Source organism: Euprymna scolopes, chromosome 22, assembly GCF_053919585.1.
Source record: "Euprymna scolopes isolate OS-2025 chromosome 22, ASM5391958v1, whole genome shotgun sequence".
NCBI lineage: Eukaryota > Metazoa > Mollusca > Cephalopoda > Sepiida > Sepiolidae > Euprymna > Euprymna scolopes.
The window spans coordinates 121028142-121047916 of NC_136503.1; positions in this window are offsets into that span (position 1 = coordinate 121028142).

The following is a 19775-nucleotide window of genomic DNA, read 5'->3' on the forward strand; positions in this document are numbered from 1 at the left end:
AAAATTTCAAATGTTTAGACCAGAAATTGTCTGAGTAATTTAGTAGAGACCGTAGAGGTCAATGCTTTTTAACTTTGATCCCTATTATGACCCCATAACATTTATTGTTTTGGGCTCAAATGAAGTAATTAAGTTAGATCCATGTCAAAGGAACCTATATCTAAAATTTCAAGTGTTTATACCCAAAATTGGTGGAGGAGTTTGGTAGAGTTCTCAAAGGTGAAATCGTTGGATTACAAAGATTTTTCCAAATCTCAATACCCTGTATATTAAATTTCGAGTCAGTGGACTGAAAATTGACACAGTTATTGCGTAGGGAAATGTACACAGACACACAGACAAACAAACAGACATGCAGACAGACACATTCACTTTTATAGATATATAGATATACTTATGCTATCAAAGAGTACATCTTTAACAAAGCAAAACTTATCAAGATAGGCAAAGCTCAACACTATTTAGAGAAACAGACAATAATATTAAAATAAAAGATGAGGAATAAAAGTTATGACTTTATTATATCATTAGAATAATAAGGAAAAGTTAAGGGGAAATTTTTTTAAAAACTCTTTGGTACTTTGAAGCTAAATGTTTCCCATTAAAAGATGAGAAAATCCAGAATTTACAAAATGAAATATAGAAACAAAAAAGCTGGCTTAATGAGATTTGAAATGAGAACTTAGGAACAGGATAATATAGTTTTTTTTTAAATTTTTATTACATTTTCAACCCAAACAAGGCTCATTGCCACTTTGATGTAGGAGGCTACTATCGGGGACATTATCTACAAGGGTACTATGGGTAGCAAAATATCTGGTCACGTTACACTTGAACTATGTCAATACAGTTGGGGAAGCAGGAACCCGGAAGGGAATTCTAAGGTCTAGCGGTTCTGGGGAAGAAACTACTGGAGTAGAAATCTCTCTTACATCTAGGGATTTCTACTGTGAAGGAGTGTGCTTTAGCTGCTTTTTGGGTTTGTCGAGGTTATTTACGTCGAGGGGGCACAAGTGCTTGCAGTTCGTCGGAGCATTCACCGTTAAAGTACTTGTAGAACAGGCAGAAGGATGCTACATTTCGTCGATGGGACAGAGGTTGAAGCTTAGATGACAGTTCAGGATCTATCAGGTTGGCGACTATCTTTTGAACCTTGTCTAGGAGCGAGAGACGCACCAGCAGATGCATCAGCCCAAATATGACAACAATACTCCATACATGGGCGTAAATAATAATTAAAAGTACATATATATATAAAAAAAAGTAAAAATAGGAGGAGGGGTATGTATGTAACAGTACAAAAAATATAGGACACTATAAAATAATGAGGACCATGAAAGAAGAGCCAATAATAAGAAAGGAAAAATAGGAAAGATAGAAAGTGGAGAAAAAAAAAGGAGAGACACAACAAACAGGGGATACGAAATTCGTTATTTTAAATAAATTAAAATAAAAGCATCTAAAAGTGGAGAAAAATTGGATTAGAAAAATGTTCAAAATAAAATTCAAAAATAAAATTCAAAAATAAAATATTATAATATGAAATACAATAAAATAAAAATAAAATGATACAGGTTCCATGAAGTATTTAGTTTAGTGTTCCGGAAAGCGAAGAATATGGCAATTGTTTACAAATTCAACAAGGAAAAAAAAATGTGTGGAGCATCAAGTCTTAGTACAATTCTCATAAATCCAGAAAGTATTTGTACAGTATAGCAAAATCCTTAGAATACCAGTAGAATCCTGTGAATTTATATGAAAATTGAAAGATCTAGGTAAGAATTCTCAAAACGAGAAGGTAATTAATCCAAGAACAAGGTAAAGATTTATATTCAGATATAAAATTTGGTGTATTAGACAAAATGCATATATCAGACCACTTCCCAAAAAGGTGGTGAGTAAAATAATTCCAAAAGCCGGCAAGGTCACGTTCTTGTTATTTTATATCCAAGAAGGAAAATCTATGATCAGAACGAAGGCTGAGCACATTCAAAATGCAAAGATACAAATTTCAGATTCGATATTAGAGAAAATCTTTTAGAAAATAAAAATATATAGAATGCATATATAGAATACATATATAGAATACATGTATAGAATACATATATAGAATACATATATAGAATACATATATAGAATACATATATAGAATACATGTATAGAATACATGTATAGAATACATATATAGAATACATATATAGAATACATATATAGAATACATATATAGAATGCATATATAGAATGCATATATAGAATACATATATAGAATACATATATAGAATACATATATAGAATACATGTATAGAATACATATATAGAATACATATATAGAATACATATATAGAATACATATATAGAATACATATATAGAACACATATATAGAATACATATATAGAATGCATATATAGAATACATATATAGAATACATATATAGAATACATATATAGAATACATATATAGAATACATATATAGAATGCATATATAGAATGCATATATAGAATACATATATAGAATACATATATAGAATGCATATATAGAATACATATATAGAATACATATATAGAATACATGTATAGAATACATATATAGAATACATATATAGAATACATGTATAGAATGCATATATAGAATACATATATAGAATACATATATAGAATACATATATAGAATACATATATAGAATACATGTATAGAATGCATATATAGAATACATGTATAGAATGCATATATAGAATACATATATAGAATGCATATATAGAATGCATATATAGAATACATGTATAGAATACATATATAGAATACATATATAGAATACATATATAGAATACATATATAGAATGCATATATAGAATACATTTATAGAATACATATATAGAATGCATATATAGAATACATATATAGAATACATATATAGAATACATGTATAGAATACATATATAGAATACATGTATAGAATGCATATATAGAATACATATATAGAATACATATATAGAATACATATATAGAATACATATATAGAATACAGAAGAAAATAGTAGAAGACATAAAGAGGAAAAAAGAAATAATTGGCAAAGGAGAACATGGAAAAGTAAATAGAAAAACAGAAAGGAAGATACAGAGTAAATGTGCCAACGAATTACGAATGAATAGAGATTAATTAAAAACGGAAACAAAGCAAAACAACAGGGTGTCAACATAGACGAAATAAATAAAAACCAGGTTAGAAATTCAAATGCGCTTGGAAGGGAGGATGACGTATCGACCAGATAAGAACACAGACTACAATCTCACTAGCATATACATATGCATTGGTACATACCCTCAAAACATACACATATAATAAAAAATTAATAATGAAAAAATGATGTAAAGGCATGTACATACATATATACATGCGTACACATACATACACATTTAGATATATATGTCCTCCGAACAAAAGCACACACCTACACATATAATTATATAGAAATAACAATGCATATAATTATACAATAACACAGGTACACACATATATGTTTCCCTATATACATATACACATACGCATCCATGTATAGTCGAACATATATATATATATATATATAGTCAAACATATATATATGTATATATATGCGTTTGTGTGTATATATTTATTTCTATAGAAATAAGATATACACAGATATATAGACAAGCATATATACACACATAAGCATACATATGTAAACACATACAACCTCCTATATGTATATATATGTATTTTGGATGTTCTTATAGAAATGGCATATAGGGAAGACAAGAAAGGTATAAAAAAAAAAAAAAAAAAAAATGTAAAATAATATAAGTTAAAAAGTTCTAAATAATTCTATGGTTAGATTCTTTAAAAAATGCATACATATATCTCGAAAAATACAGATACACACTCGTTTGCAGTGGAAAATGATTTCACTCTTTGAGTTTATAATGCCATTATTTATATCTTTTGAGGAGAAAATTATTAAAGTTGATTTAGAGATGCAAAGTTTACTGGAACTTTACCCTAGATTAGTTTTTTAATCTTCCATTTTAAGGAGAAAAGTTTTCTATTGAATTTAAGGTTCATAACTAAAGGTTTTAGGGATGTACGCTTATTGTATTTATTTGCATTTTTAAAATAATACGTGTGAGATTAGATGCTCCAGTGTATGTGTAAGTTTTTATATGTGCGACAGGACCATCTTGTGTTGGAAAGTTCGTGCTAGGGATAGATGAATGTAGAGATTTGTGTGTATATATATATATATATATATATATATATATATATATATATATATATATAATGTGTTTGCGTGTATGTACGAGGGGCATTTCGAAAGTAATGCTTACTATTTCTTTAATGTGCCCGAGTTTCATGTCTCTGTTGCAGATATTGACGGTGTAGACTAAGAAATTCACCTCTCTCATGGATGTGCGTCAGAAGAATGGGGATGTCATTGGCGTCCTGGCAAATGTACATTGAGAATGTAGCTGGCTATGTAGAAAAATAAATTTCGGTACCACTCTCTTCTCGGTAGCTCTTCAAATTTTGGAGTTAAAAATAGGAGACTTTACAGTAGAATGATCCTCGTATATATTATTATCAATTTTATGATCATTATTGAGATTAATATGATCATTATTATAATTAATCCTATGATCATCATTATCCTTATTATTATGATTATCATTATTAGTAGTATCATCATTATCATTATTATCTTCATTATTATTGATATATTTATGTTTATTATGATCATAATTATTATCATTATTATGATTATCATTATTATTATGATCATTACTATTATAATTATTATGATCATTATTATTATCATTAATATTATAATTATTATCATTATTAAGATCAATTATATTATTATTATAATTATTATCATCAGTATATTTATTATTATCATCATTATCATCATCATTATCATTATTATTATCATCATTATTATTATCATTATCATCATCATCATTATCATCATCATTATTAATTCTTAATACAAAAACAGTTAATGTATGTTAATATGTTAAATTACCAACTCTAGTATCATGTACTATTCATGTCATAAAACTAAAAGTCTTTGTGCAACTTAATAGACGTCCTACAATTGTTTGATGGGAGTATTTTTTTATAGAAAACTAGTTATATTGTTTTATTATTTTTTGTTCGTTGGCACAAGGCGTTTTACCAGTGAGTGATTACTGGTAAAAGGACAGATAGGATTCCCTGCAGTCTGAGTGACAACGAATCTTCCTACTTGACGTTCTCTCGCCAGCCGTTTACCATTGAGTTTTCGTGATATCGGTCATCGGATTTCTCTCGAATGTGAGTGACATTAAGCTTCCTTAGGATTCCAGTACTCTTCATATACTTTCAATCGAGGTCAGGATGGTGTTCTCTAATAATAATAATAATAATAATAATAATAATAATAATATTATTATTATTATTATTATTATTATTATTATTATTATTATTATTATTAATAGTAGTAGTAGTAGTAGTAGTAGTAGTAGTAGTAGTAGTAGTAAGTGTTCCCATTTACTATACTCCCCACTAAGCAGAGTTAAATGCAGGATTAAGTTTGGATATGAACGAAAATCGAAAAGAGCACTTTGAACAAAAATAATTTGAAATAATGTCTGCGTCTAGAAAGACTCTCCTTCACTGACTGGGTGTACAAATGACTAAGCGCAGTACTAAAACAGAAATTACGCCTTGCTCCCAGCAAAAAAAAAAAAAAAAATGGCTAAGAAAAAAAGCATATTTGAATTTGTTTAGCTCTGTTTATGGATATCAACACTTTTGGATTAGTGTAATTCTAAAACAATATTGGAAATGAATAATTGTAGACTATTAGTTGAATACAAGTCATTATCTTATGAGATAATAGTTGATTCGTAACTTTCACATCTGGAGTACGTAATTCGACGCCAGAAATCCGATGGAATTTGAACGAAAAAACCTAGAGTGTGTGTGTGTGTGTGTGTGAGGAGCAAAAGAGAAGGGAAGGAGAGGGAGGGGAGAGAGGATGGGAGGTCTGTTACGCAAGAACGTTTGGTCGCATATCCTGGCGCACGTGTTTCATCTGGATGTGCGTGTTCCATATGCGTTGCCTTCTCCTACTCCTGCCGCTGCTGCATCTGTTGTGCAATACACATAAGTGCAAACGACCAGCTCGTTGGGAGCACTCCGGGTGCATCTGCACGGCACTGTTTATATGCGAGTGCAGCTGCACCAACAGTTTCAACGATTGGTTGTGTTGTATTAGCTCGAAAAGGTGAAGAATTAGAAGAAGTAGGAGAAAAATGAGAAGAGGGAAATGAATGAAAAGTAGAAAAAGAATTAGAGGAGGAAGATGAAACAGAAGGAGGAGGAGGAGGAAAAGGAGGAAGATGAAAATATGGAGAAACAGAAGGGAAAAAATCAGAAGAGGAAACGATGAAGAAGAAAAGAACAAGTTTTGTCTTCCATTATAATCATATAGGCTGGAATGGTGTTATTATCTTTGAACTCCCCGACCGGGTGGGAATAGGAAGAGTCACCAAACGGAATGGCGTTAGTAGTACCTTGGAGGTCTCCTTAGTAATATGGTTATCATCTTACGTAAGATGTAGTCGGAAAAATTATGCACAATATCCCCTAATAATAACATAAGAATTACTGTACATTATTTTCATTTGTTTGGATGTTATATTTAAAAACTTGTACATTAAATTATATATATATATATATATATATATATATATATATATATATATATATATATATATATAGATGTTATATATATATATATATTTATGTACATGTATGCATATATATAAATATGTATGTATATATATATATGTGTATGTATATGTTTATGTATATATATGTATATATAAATATGTATGTATATATATATGTATGTATATGTGTATGTATATATATTTATGTATATATATATACTTATATTAAATTAGATAGATATATATAACTCAATCTTTGTGTATACTTGTGATGCTTATAAAATCTACATGAAATTATATAGCGTATCATCTAATAATAACAAACAATGATTGCATATTATTGTTTAAAAGTGACCATTAATCCGAGCAGATGTTGAAATATATCCTGATGTTTGTGTGTGTGTGTGTGTGTGTGTGTGTGCCATGTTTCCTTGTGATGCATAGAGACATGAACCCTTTAAAACTTTAAATATGTAAATTAAGATACTAATTATTAGAAACAAAAATATGTAAATTAAGATACTAATTCATAGAAATAAAAATATGTAAATTAAGATACTAATTCATAGAAATAAAAATATGTAAATTAAGATACTAATTCATAGAAATAAAAATATGTAAATTAAGATACTAATTCATAGAAATAAAAATATGTAAATTAAGATACTAATTCATAGAAATAAAAATATGTAAAGATACTAATTCATAGAAAAAAAATGTAAATTAAGATACTAATTCATAGAAATAAAAATATATAAATTAAGATACTAATTCATAGAAATAAAAATATGTAAAGATACTAATTCATAGAAATAAAAATATGTAAATTAAGATACTAATTTATAGAAATAAAAATATATAAATTAAGATACTAATTCATAGAAATAAAAATATGTAAATTAAGATACTAATTCATAGAAATATAAATATGTAAATTAAGATACTAATTCATAGAAATAAAAATATGTAAAGATACTAATTCATAGAAATAAAAATATATAAATTAAGATACTAATTCATAGAAATAAAAATATGTAAAGATACTAATTCACAGAAATAAAATATATAAATTAAGATACTAATTCATAGAAATAAAAATATGTAAATTAAGATACTAATTCATAGAAATAAAAATATGTAAATTAAGATACTAATTCATAGAAATAAAAATATGTAAAGATACTAATTCATAGAAATAAAAATATATAAATTAAGATACTAATTCATAGAAATAAAAATATGTAAATTAAGATACTAATTCATAGAAATAAAAATATGTAAATTAAGATACTAATTCATAGAAATAAAAATATGTAAATTAAGATACTAATTCATAGAAATAAAAATATGTAAATTAAGATACTAATTCATAGAAATATAAATATGTAAAGATACTAATTCATAGAAATAAAAATATATAAATTAAGATACTAATTCATAGAAATAAAAATATGTAAATTAAGATACTAATTCATAGAAATATAAATATATAAATTAAGATACTAATTCATAGAAATAAAAATATGTAAATTAAGATACTAATTATTAGAAACAAAAATATGTAAATTAAGATACTAATTATTAGAAACAAAAATATGTAAATTAAGATACTACTTCATAGAACTAAAAATATGTAAATTAAGATACTAATTCATAGAAATAAAAATATGTAAATTAAGATACTAATTCATAGAAATAAAAATATATAAATTAAGATACTAATCCATAGAACTAAAAATATGTAAATTAAGATACTAATTCATAGAAATAAAATATGTAAATTAAGATACTAATTCATAGAAATAAAAATATGTAAATTAAGATACTAATTATTAGAAACAAAAATATGTAAATTAAGATACTAATTATTAGAAACAAAAATATGTAAATTAAGATACTAATTCATAGAAATAAAAATATGTAAATTAAGATACTAATTCCTAGAAATAAAAATATGTAAATTAAGATACTAATTCATAGAAATAAAAAATATGTAAATTAAGATACTAATTCACAGAAATAAAATATGTAAATTAAGATACTAATTCATAGAAATAAAAATATGTAAAGATACTAATTCATAGAAATAAAAATATGTAAATTAAGATACTAATTCATAGAAATAAAAATATGTAAATTAAGATACTAATGTATAGAAATAAAATATGTAAATTAAGATACTAATTCATAGAAATAAAATATGTAAATTAAGATACTAATTCATAGAAATAAAATATGTAAATTAAGATACTAATTCATAGAAATAAAAATATGTAAATTAAGATACTAATTCATAGAACTAAAAATATGTAAATTAAGATACTAATTCATAGAAATAAAAATATGTAAATTAAGATACTAATTCATAGAAATAAAAATATGTAAATTAAGATACTAATTCATAGAAATAAAAATATGTAAATTAAGATACTAATTCATAGAAATAAAAATATGTAAAGATACTAATTCATAGAAATAAAAATATGTAAATTAAGATACTAATTCATAGAAATAAAAATATGTAAATTAAGATACTAATTCATAGAAATAAAAATATATAAATTAAGATACTAATTCATAGAAATAAAAATATGTAAATTAAGATACTAATTCATAGAAATAAAAATATGTAAATTAAGATACTAATTTATAGAAATAAATTATGTAAATTAAGATACTAATTCAGAGAAATAAAATATGTAAATTAAGATACTAATTCATAGAAATAAAAATATGTACATTAAGATACTAATTCATAGAAATAAAAATATGTAAAGATACTAATTCATAGAAATAAAAATATGTAAATTAAGATACTAATTACTAGAAATAAAAATGTGTAAATTAAGATACTAATTCATAGAAATAAAAATATGTAAATTAAGATACTAATTCATAGAAATAAAATATGTAAATTAAGATACTAATTATTAGAAACAAAAATATGTACATTAAGATACTAATTCATAGAAATAAAAATATGTAAATTAAGATACTAATTCATAGAAATAAAAATATGTAAATTAAGATACTAATTCATAGAAATAAAAATATGTAAAGATACTAATTCATAGAAATAAAAATATGTAAATTAAGATACTAATTACTAGAAATAAAAATATGTAAATTAAGATACTAATTCATAGAAATAAAAATATGTAAATTAAGATACTAATTCATAGAAATAAAATATGTAAATTAAGATACTAATAATTAGAAACAAAAATAGGTACATTAAGATACTAATTCATAGAAATAAAAATATGTAAATTAAGATACTAATTCATAGAAATAAAAATATGTAAATTAAGATACTAATTATTAGAAACAAAAATAGGTACATTAAGATACTAATTCATAGAACTAAAAATATGTAAATTAAGATACTAATTCATAGAAATAAAAATATGTAAATTAAGATACTAATTATTAGAAACAAAAATATGTAAATTAAGATACTAATTCATAGAAATAAAATATGTAAATTAAGATACTAATTCATAGAAATAAAAATATGTAAATTAAGATACTAATTCATAGAAACAAAAATATGTACATTAAGATACTAATTCATAGAACTAAAAATATGTAAATTAAGATACTAATTCATAGAAATAAAAATATGTAAATTAAGATACTAATTATTAGAAACAAAAATATGTACATTAAGATACTAATTCATGGAAATAAAATATGTAAATTAAGATACTAATTCATAGAAATAAAAATATATAAATTAAGATACTAATTTTTAGAAACAAAAATATGTAAATTAAGATACTAATTTATAGAAATAAAAATATATACATTAAGATACTAATTTATAGAAATAAAAATATATAAATTAAGATACTAATTCATAGAAATAAAAATATATAAATTAAGATACTAATTCATAGAAATAAAAATATGTAAATTAAGATACTTATTCATAGAAATAAAAATATGTAAATTAAGATACTAATTTATAGAGTTTTCCTACATTTAAGCTTGTTCTGACTCTATCAGGGTGCGAAACGATGGGGGGTGTCATTAAGAACAAAAAAGACAATATGGATTATAGCGAAAATGTGGAATACTTTTATTTTAATAAAAAATAGTACTTGTGTTGATTAAATGCTAATAATAATTTGTACACGCTGTGCTTCGGCGTTATCGATAGCTAATTATGTCGATTTCCATCTCTACCTAGCTTCTACCGCTTTATATGTTGTGAAGAAGACTATGAAAATTTGTAAAAACAAAATATCTTACGATGTTAATGAAAGAGTAAGTAACTACGATTTATGGATGTTCGTATTGTTTAATGAGTATTAGAATCAGAAATTGTTTAATGAGTATTAGAATTAGAAATTGTTTAGTGAGTATTAGAATGAGAAATTGTTTAATGAGTATTAGAATGAGAAACTGTTTAATGAGTATTAGAATTAGAAATTGTTTAATGAGTATTAGAATTAGAAATTACTTAATGAGTATTAGAATTAGAAATTGTTTAATGAGTATTAGAATGAGAAATTGCTTAATGAGTATCAAAATTAGAAATTGTTTAATGAGTATTAGAATTAGAAAGTGTTTAATGAGTATTAGAATGAGAAATTATTTTATGAGTATTAGAATTAGACATTGTTTAATGAGTATTAGAATAAGAATTTGTTTAATGAGTATTAGAATTAGAAATTGCTTAATGAGTATTAAAATGAGAAATTGTTTAATGAGTATTAGAATTAGAAATTGCTTAATGAGTATTAGAATTAGAAATTGTTCAATGAGTATTAGAATTAGAAATTGCTTATGAGTATTAGAATTAGAAATTGTTTAATGAGTATTAGAATTAGACATTGCTTAATGAGTATTAGAATAAGAATTTGTTTAATGAGTATTAAGTATTAGAATGAGAAATTGTTTAATGAGTATTGGAATTAGAATTTGTTTAATGAGTATTAGAATTAGAAATTTCTTAATGAGTATTAGAATAAGAATTTGTTTAATGAGTATTAGAATAAGAAATTGCTTAATGAGTATTAAAATTAGAAATTGTTTAATGCGTATTAGAATTAGAAATTGTTTAATGAGTATTAGAATGAGACATTGTTTAATGAGTATTAGAATTAGAAATGGTTTAATGAGTATTAGAATTAGAAATTGTTTAATGAGTATTAGAATAAGAATTTGTTTACTGAGTAATAGAATTAGAAATTGTTTAATGAGTACTAGAATGAGAAATTGTTAATGAGTATTAGAATAAGAATTTGTTTAATGAGTACTAGAATGAGAAATTCTTTTATGAGTATTAGAATTAGAAATTGTTTAATGAGTATTAGAATGAGAAATTGTTAATGAGTATTAGAATGAGAAATTGTTAATGAGTATTACAATTAGAAATTGTTTAATGAGTATTAGAATAAGAATTTGTTTAATGAGTATTAGAATAAGAATTTGTTTAAAGAATTGAATTAGAAATTGTTTAATGAGTATTAGAATTAGAAATTGCTTAATGAGTATTAGAATGAGAAATTGTTAATGAGTATTAGAATGAGAAATTGTTTAATGAGTATTAGAATTAGAAATTGTTTAATGAGTATTAGAATGAGAAACTGTGTAATGAGTAATAGAATTAGAAATTGCTTAATGAGTATTAGAATTAGAAATTGTTTAATGAGTATTAGAATTAGAAATTGTTTAATGAGTATTCGAATTAGGAATTATTTAATGAGTACTAGAATGAGAAATTCTTTTATGAGTATTAGAATCAGAAATTGTTTAATGAGTATTAAAATGAGAAATTGTTTAATGAGTATTAGAATGAGAAACTGTGTAATGAGTACTAGAATTAGAAATTGCTTAATGAGTATTAGAATTAGAATTTGTTTAATGAGTATTAAAATGAGAAATTCTTTTATGAGTATTAGAATTAGAAATTGTTTAATGAGCATTAGAATAAGAATTTGTTTAATGAGTATTAGAATTAGAAATTGCTTAATGAGTATTAGAATTAGAAATTGTTTAATAAGTATTAGAATTAGAAATTGCTTAATGAGTATTAGAATTAGAATTTGTTTAATGAGTATTAGAATTAGAAATTGCTTAATGAGTATTAGAATTAGAATTTGTTTAATGAGTATTAGAATTAGAAATTTCTTAATGAGTATTAGAATTAGAAATTGTTTAATGAGTATTAGAATTAGAAATTTCTTAATGAGTATTAGAATTAGAAATTGTTTAATGAGTATTAGAATTAGAAATTGCTTAATGAGTATTAGAATTAGAATTTGTTTAATAAGTATTAGAATTAGAAATTGCTTAATGAGTATTAGAATAAGAATTTGTTTAATGAGTATTAGAATTAGAAATTGCTTAATGAGTATTAGAATTAGAATTTGTTTAATGAGTATTAGAATTAGAAATTTCTTAATGAGTATTAGAATTAGAAATTGTTTAATAAGTATTAGAATTAGAAATTGCTTAATGAGTATTAGAATAAGAATTTGTTTAATGAGTATTAGAATTAGAAATTGCTTAATGAGTATTAGAATCAGAAATTGTTTAATGAGTATTAAAATGAGAAATTGTTTAATGAGTATTAGAATGAGAAACTGTGTAATGAGTACTAGAATTAGAAATTGCTTAATGAGTATTAGAATTAGAATTTGTTTAATGAGTATTAAAATGAGAAATTCTTTTATGAGTATTAGAATTAGAAATTGCTTAATGAGTATTAGAATTAGAATTTGTTTAATGAGTATTAGAATTAGAAATTTCTTAATGAGTATTAGAATTAGAAATTGTTTAATGAGTATTAGAATTAGAAATTGCTTAATGAGTATTAGAATTAGAATTTGTTTAATAAGTATTAGAATTAGAAATTGCTTAATGAGTATTAGAATAAGAATTTGTTTAATGAGTATTAGAATTAGAAATTGCTTAATGAGTATTAGAATTAGAATTTGTTTAATGAGTATTAGAATTAGAAATTTCTTAATGAGTATTAGAATTAGAAATTGTTTAATAAGTATTAGAATTAGAAATTGCTTAATGAGTATTAGAATAAGAATTTGTTTAATGAGTATTAGAATTAGAAATTGCTTAATGAGTATTAGAATTAGAATTTGTTTAATGAGTATTAGAATTAGAAATTTCTTAATGAGTATTAGAATTAGAAATTGTTTAATAAGTATTAGAATTAGAAATTGCTTAATGAGTATTAGAATAAGAATTTGTTTAATGAGTATTAGAATTAGAAATTGCTTAATGAGTATTAGAATTAGAATTTGTTTAATGAGTATTAGAATTAGAAATTTCTTAATGAGTATTAGAATTAGAAATTGTTTAATAAGTATTAGAATTAGAAATTGCTTAATGAGTATTAGAGTTAGAAATTGTTTAATAAGTATTAGAATTAGAAATTTCTTAATGAGTATTAGAATAAGAATTTGTTTAATGAGTATTAGAATTAGAAATTGCTTAATGAGTATTAGAATTAGAATTTGTTTAATGAGTATTAGAATTAGAAATTTCTTAATGAGTATTAGAATTAGAAATTGTTTAATAAGTATTAGAATTAGAAATTGCTTAATGAGTATTGGAATTAGAAATTGTTTAATAAGTATTAGAATTAGAAATTTCTTAATGAGTATTAGAATAAGAATTTGTTTAATGAGTATTAGAATTAGAAATTGCTTAATGAGTATTAGAATTAGAATTTGTTTAATGAGTATTAGAATTAGAAATTTCTTAATGAGTATTAGAATTAGAAATTGTTTAATAAGTATTAGAATTAGAAATTGCTTAATGAGTATTAGAATAAGAATTTGTTTAATGAGTATTAGAATTAGAAATTGCTTAATGAGTATTAGAATTAGAATTTGTTTAATGAGTATTAGAATTAGAAATTTCTTAATGAGTATTAGAATTAGAAATTGTTTAATAAGTATTAGAATTAGACATTGCTTAATGAGTATTAGAATAAGAATTTGTTTAATGAGTATTAGAATTAGAAATTGCTTAATGAGTATTAGAATTAGAATTTGTTTAATGAGTATTAGAATTAGAAATTGCTTAATGAGTATTAGAATTAGAATTTGTTTAATGAGTATTAGAATTAGAAATTGCTTAATGAGTATTAGAATAAGAAATTGTTTAATGAGTATTAGAATTAGAATTTGTTTAATGAGTATTAGAATTAGAAATTGCTTAATGAGTATTAGAATAAGAAATTGCTTAATGAGTATTAGAATTAGAATTTGTTTAATGAGTATTAGAATTAGAAATTGCTTAATGAGTATGAGAATTAGAATTTGTTTAATAAGTAGTAGAATTAGAAATTGTTTAATGAGTATTAGAATAAGAATTTGTTTAATGAGTATTAGAATTAGAAATTGTTTAATGAGTATTAGAATTAGAAATTGCTTAATGAGTATTAGAATTAGAATTTGTTTAATGAGTATTAGAATTAGAAATTGCTTAATGAGTATTAGAAAGAGAAATTGCTTAATGAGTATTAGAATTAGAAATTGTTTAATGAGTATTAAAATAAGAATTTGTTTAATGAGTATTAGAATTAGAAATTGTTTAATGAGTATTAGAATAAGAATTTGTTTAATGAGTATTAGAATTAGAATTTGTTTAATGAGTATTAGAATTAGAGAGAGAGAGAGAGAGAGAGAGAGAGAGAGAGAGAGAGAGAGAGAGAGAGACGTAGACGACGAAACACGTGTCAGTGGATAATGCTATTTAAAAAAACAACAACAATATGTATGCAGCTCCCCATTTTGGGGTACCAAATTTGTAAAAAGGGAACATTATTCCCAACTCGCATTTAGGTAAAAATACACTTACGTATAAATAATTGAATTGATTCAAAAAGTATCGCGAACGAAAACAAATAAATAACATATATATATATATATATATATATATATATATATATATATATATATATATATAATCTATGGCCTTTGATAGGGTATGGCATGTAGGTTACCTATACAAGATGTCTAGCTTTTGTATAGCTGGAAATGTCTTCTCAATTATTAAATAATTTCTTTCTTATAGGTTCATAAGAGTAGTAGTTGATGAGCAAAAATCAGAAGCTTACAGTATTAATGATGGAGTCCCTCAGGGGTCCATCCTGGGCCTAACTCTCTTCCTGATCTACATTAATGATTTTCCAAATCAAATCATTACATTATTTGTAGACATTTGTGCTGATGACACTACCATCTATGGTAGCACATCTAAGACAGTAAACTACCAAGTTCTCTCTGATTCTCTCTCCTCTGATCTTGAGCACGTGGTACAATGGGGAAAGGAGTGGCTGGTTACTTTTAATGCATCTAAAATCAAGCTTTTATCTTTACATCATCAGCGCTCTGATACCCATCTGGCATTAGTTGAAATGAATAGCTCTCGTCTTGAGGAGGCCTCAAGTTTTGACAAGCTTCTGGGCTTGCCCTTTACTCCTGATCTGAAATGGCACACGTACATTAAATCTGTCGCCAAGGCCGCTGGAAAAATGGTGGGAACTTTCTATCGATCCAGTAGATATCTCACTGCTGATGCAATTATCTATCTATATAAGAGTCAGGTACGTCCAAGGATGGAATACTGTTGCCACATCTGGGCAGGAGCTGCTAGAAAGGACTTGTCCTGCCTTGATAGAGTTCGAAATAGACTTCGTAGTCTCGTATGAGATATCCTTTTCTCTTCCCTGCAATCTCTATCTCACAGAAGAGATGTTTCGAGTTTGTTTCTGATGTATCGTTATTTTCATGGAAAGTGTTCGACTGAGCGTTAGTCCATGCCCCCCCTCGCCAAACTTTCTAAAGAAACACTCGTCTAGCTGTAAACACTATCAATAATTCCCCCCACTCTTTATCTATGCCTAAACCTAAACGTAGATTCCATGAACAAAGCTTTTTTCTTAGAACTACACGCCTGTGGAATTGTCTTCCGTTTTCCTGCTTTCCAGCTGACAACAATATGGTTGTCTTCAAGTCTAACGTAAACAAGTTTTTGATGACCGTCCCGCTTGTTAACAAATTTACCGATTATCTATTACGAATTATTACTATATTGCCCAATTTCTACTGTACACTCTTTAATCCTTATCCTCCAGTGGTCTCTTGACCTTGATAATGTGGTCATGCCTATGTAAAAAAATCTCTATATATATACATACATATATATATATAACATCTACATATATAACATCTCTCTCTCTATATATATATATATATATATATGTATAAAAGCTATATATATTACATCTATATATATATAACCTCTCTCTCTCTATATATATATAACATCTATATATATATAGATGTTATATATATATATAGATGTTATATATATAGATGTTATATATATATAGATGTTATATATATATATAACATCTATATATATATAACATCTATATATATAACATCTATATATATAACATCTATATATATATAACATCTATATATATAACATCTATATATATAACATCTATATATATATAACATCTATATATATAACATCTATATATATAACATCTATATATATATAACATCTATATATATATAACATATATATATAACATCTATATATATAACATCTATATATATATAACATCTATATATATATAACATCTATATATATATAACATCTATATATATATATATAACATCTATATATATAACATCTATATATATAACATCTATATATATATATAACATCTATATATATATATAACATCTATATATATATATATATATATATATATATATATATATATATATATATATATATATATATATACTATTAGGGTACCCGGCGATGTCCGAGTCAATATGAACCTGCTATACTATGGATACTAATCCTTTTCATCGTGGGTAACGTCGATACCTCCACAACAATTTCAAAAATAAAAGGACGGATAAAAGCATGTTAACCCCCCCAAAAAAAAGAAGTACGTTATACCCTCTCCACCAGATATTTCGGCAGAATAGATACAAAGAGAAGAAGCTATTCTCCAGATATTCAGCACTTTTTGTTGCTCGTGCGTTGGACCCCACTCCTGCTAAAAAAAAATATAAAATAAATAAAAAGTAAATAAATAAAATAGAAAATAAATAAATCCAAACAACTTTTGTTTCAATAAAAATAGCAGCGAGTGCTGGAGCGACCGCAAAAAAAAAAAATAACCGTGTAAGCAACTCCAACCTGAAAAGCGAATAAAGAGAAAAGCTAATTTAGCCACTGTGGAAATAACAACGTTATAAACATTAACGAGTTTGAAAAGTTAAAGAACAAAATGGAATTCCTTTTATTGGCTTGTTTTTGTTTTTGTTGTTTTTTTTTTGTTTTTTACTGGCTTTTTTTTCGTAAATAAAAGAAATTTTCGACTTGTTTCTTTTTTTTTGGGGGGGGCAATTCCCGGAACGCTCGAAGATTCTGTAATATCGTTTCAAGAATAATAAAAACAAACAAATGAGATTCTTTTTGTTTATTCGTAAGTGTTTCATTTATTTATTTATTTATTTAATTTTAAATATTTAAAAATAAAACAAAACTTCTTTCTGTCTACACGAAATTATTTTTTCACGCTAGAAACTTATTGCGATTAGCAAATTATTTTATGTGGGGAACATTTTTTTTTATCTTTCGAACTTCGGAACGTATAAAAACTAGTCAGGGGAAACAACTCTACCCGTTTCTCAAAAAAATCGATGTCGGAAGTAATAATTCCAAATAAATTAAATTAAATATATTATCAATATAATTATTATTTTAAATTGATGAAATAACAATCTTAAATAGAACGCTTAAAATAACTCTCTCGCTAGAAACTTAAACTAACATACACCTATTTAATAAAATCGTTTTTTCTTAATATATATGCAAATGACGTAATCTCTTAATCGCATACTAAATATAGAAATAAATGAAATATTAATGTAATGGACCTTTTGTATATATTAATCAAATTGTAAACAAGCAAACTGGAATACGAAGTTATGCAGCTTAAAGATATCACGTTAAAGTATTTACACATTTTCAAAATCTGGTCTTTTATTAGTAACACCTTAGGTACAATTGTTTCAGTCCTTCGCGAAAGCATATTAATATATAACAATTCAACAATTATAATTTTGCACAACTTGAGATTCATTAATGGGTAGAAAAAAATCTCAAAAATTTCACAGCCTACGAATAAGACATTTCCTATCAACACAGTGGGCATTCCTTTTTTTAATTATCCACCTCATCTATCTATATATCTATAAAAGTAAATGTGTCTGTGTGTGTGTGTGTCTGTCTGTGTGTCTGTGTACATTTTCCTTCGGCATAACTTTGTTAATTTTCAGTCTACAGACGCCAAATTTGATATACAGGGTACTGAGATTTGGGATAATCGACGTAACCGGTTTTCGGCCAGAAATTTCGCTGTTAAGAGGTCAAAGTTCAACGATATAACCTTTGAGAACTCTACCAAACTCCTCCGACAATTATCGGTCCATACACTTAAAATATTAGATATATATTCCTTGGACATGGATCTAACTTAATAACTTGATTCGAGCCCAAAACAATTAATTTTAGGGGGTCATAATAGGGGTCAAAGTTTAAAAAGTCAACCCTTTTTTTTTTTTTTACTCAGCACACACCTCCAAACACCCGGGCAACGTCGGGCACCCATGCTAGTATATCTATAAAAGTGAATGTGTCTGTGTATCTGTGTGTGTGCGTGTGTGTGTGTGTGTGTGTGTGTGTACATTTCCCTACGCAATACCTCGGTCAATGTTTAGTCTACAGACTCGAAATTTGATATACAGGGTACTGAGATTTAGGAACATCTATGTGATCGGTTTTCGGCCAGAAAGGGGTCAAAGTTCAACGATTTGACCTTTGAGAACTCTACCAAACTCTTCCGACAATTTTGGGTCTACACACTTGAAATTTTAGATATACGTTTCTTGGACATGGATCTAACTTAATAACTTGATTTGAGCCTCAAACAATAAATGTTAAAGCGTCATAATAGGGGTCAAAGTTTAAAAA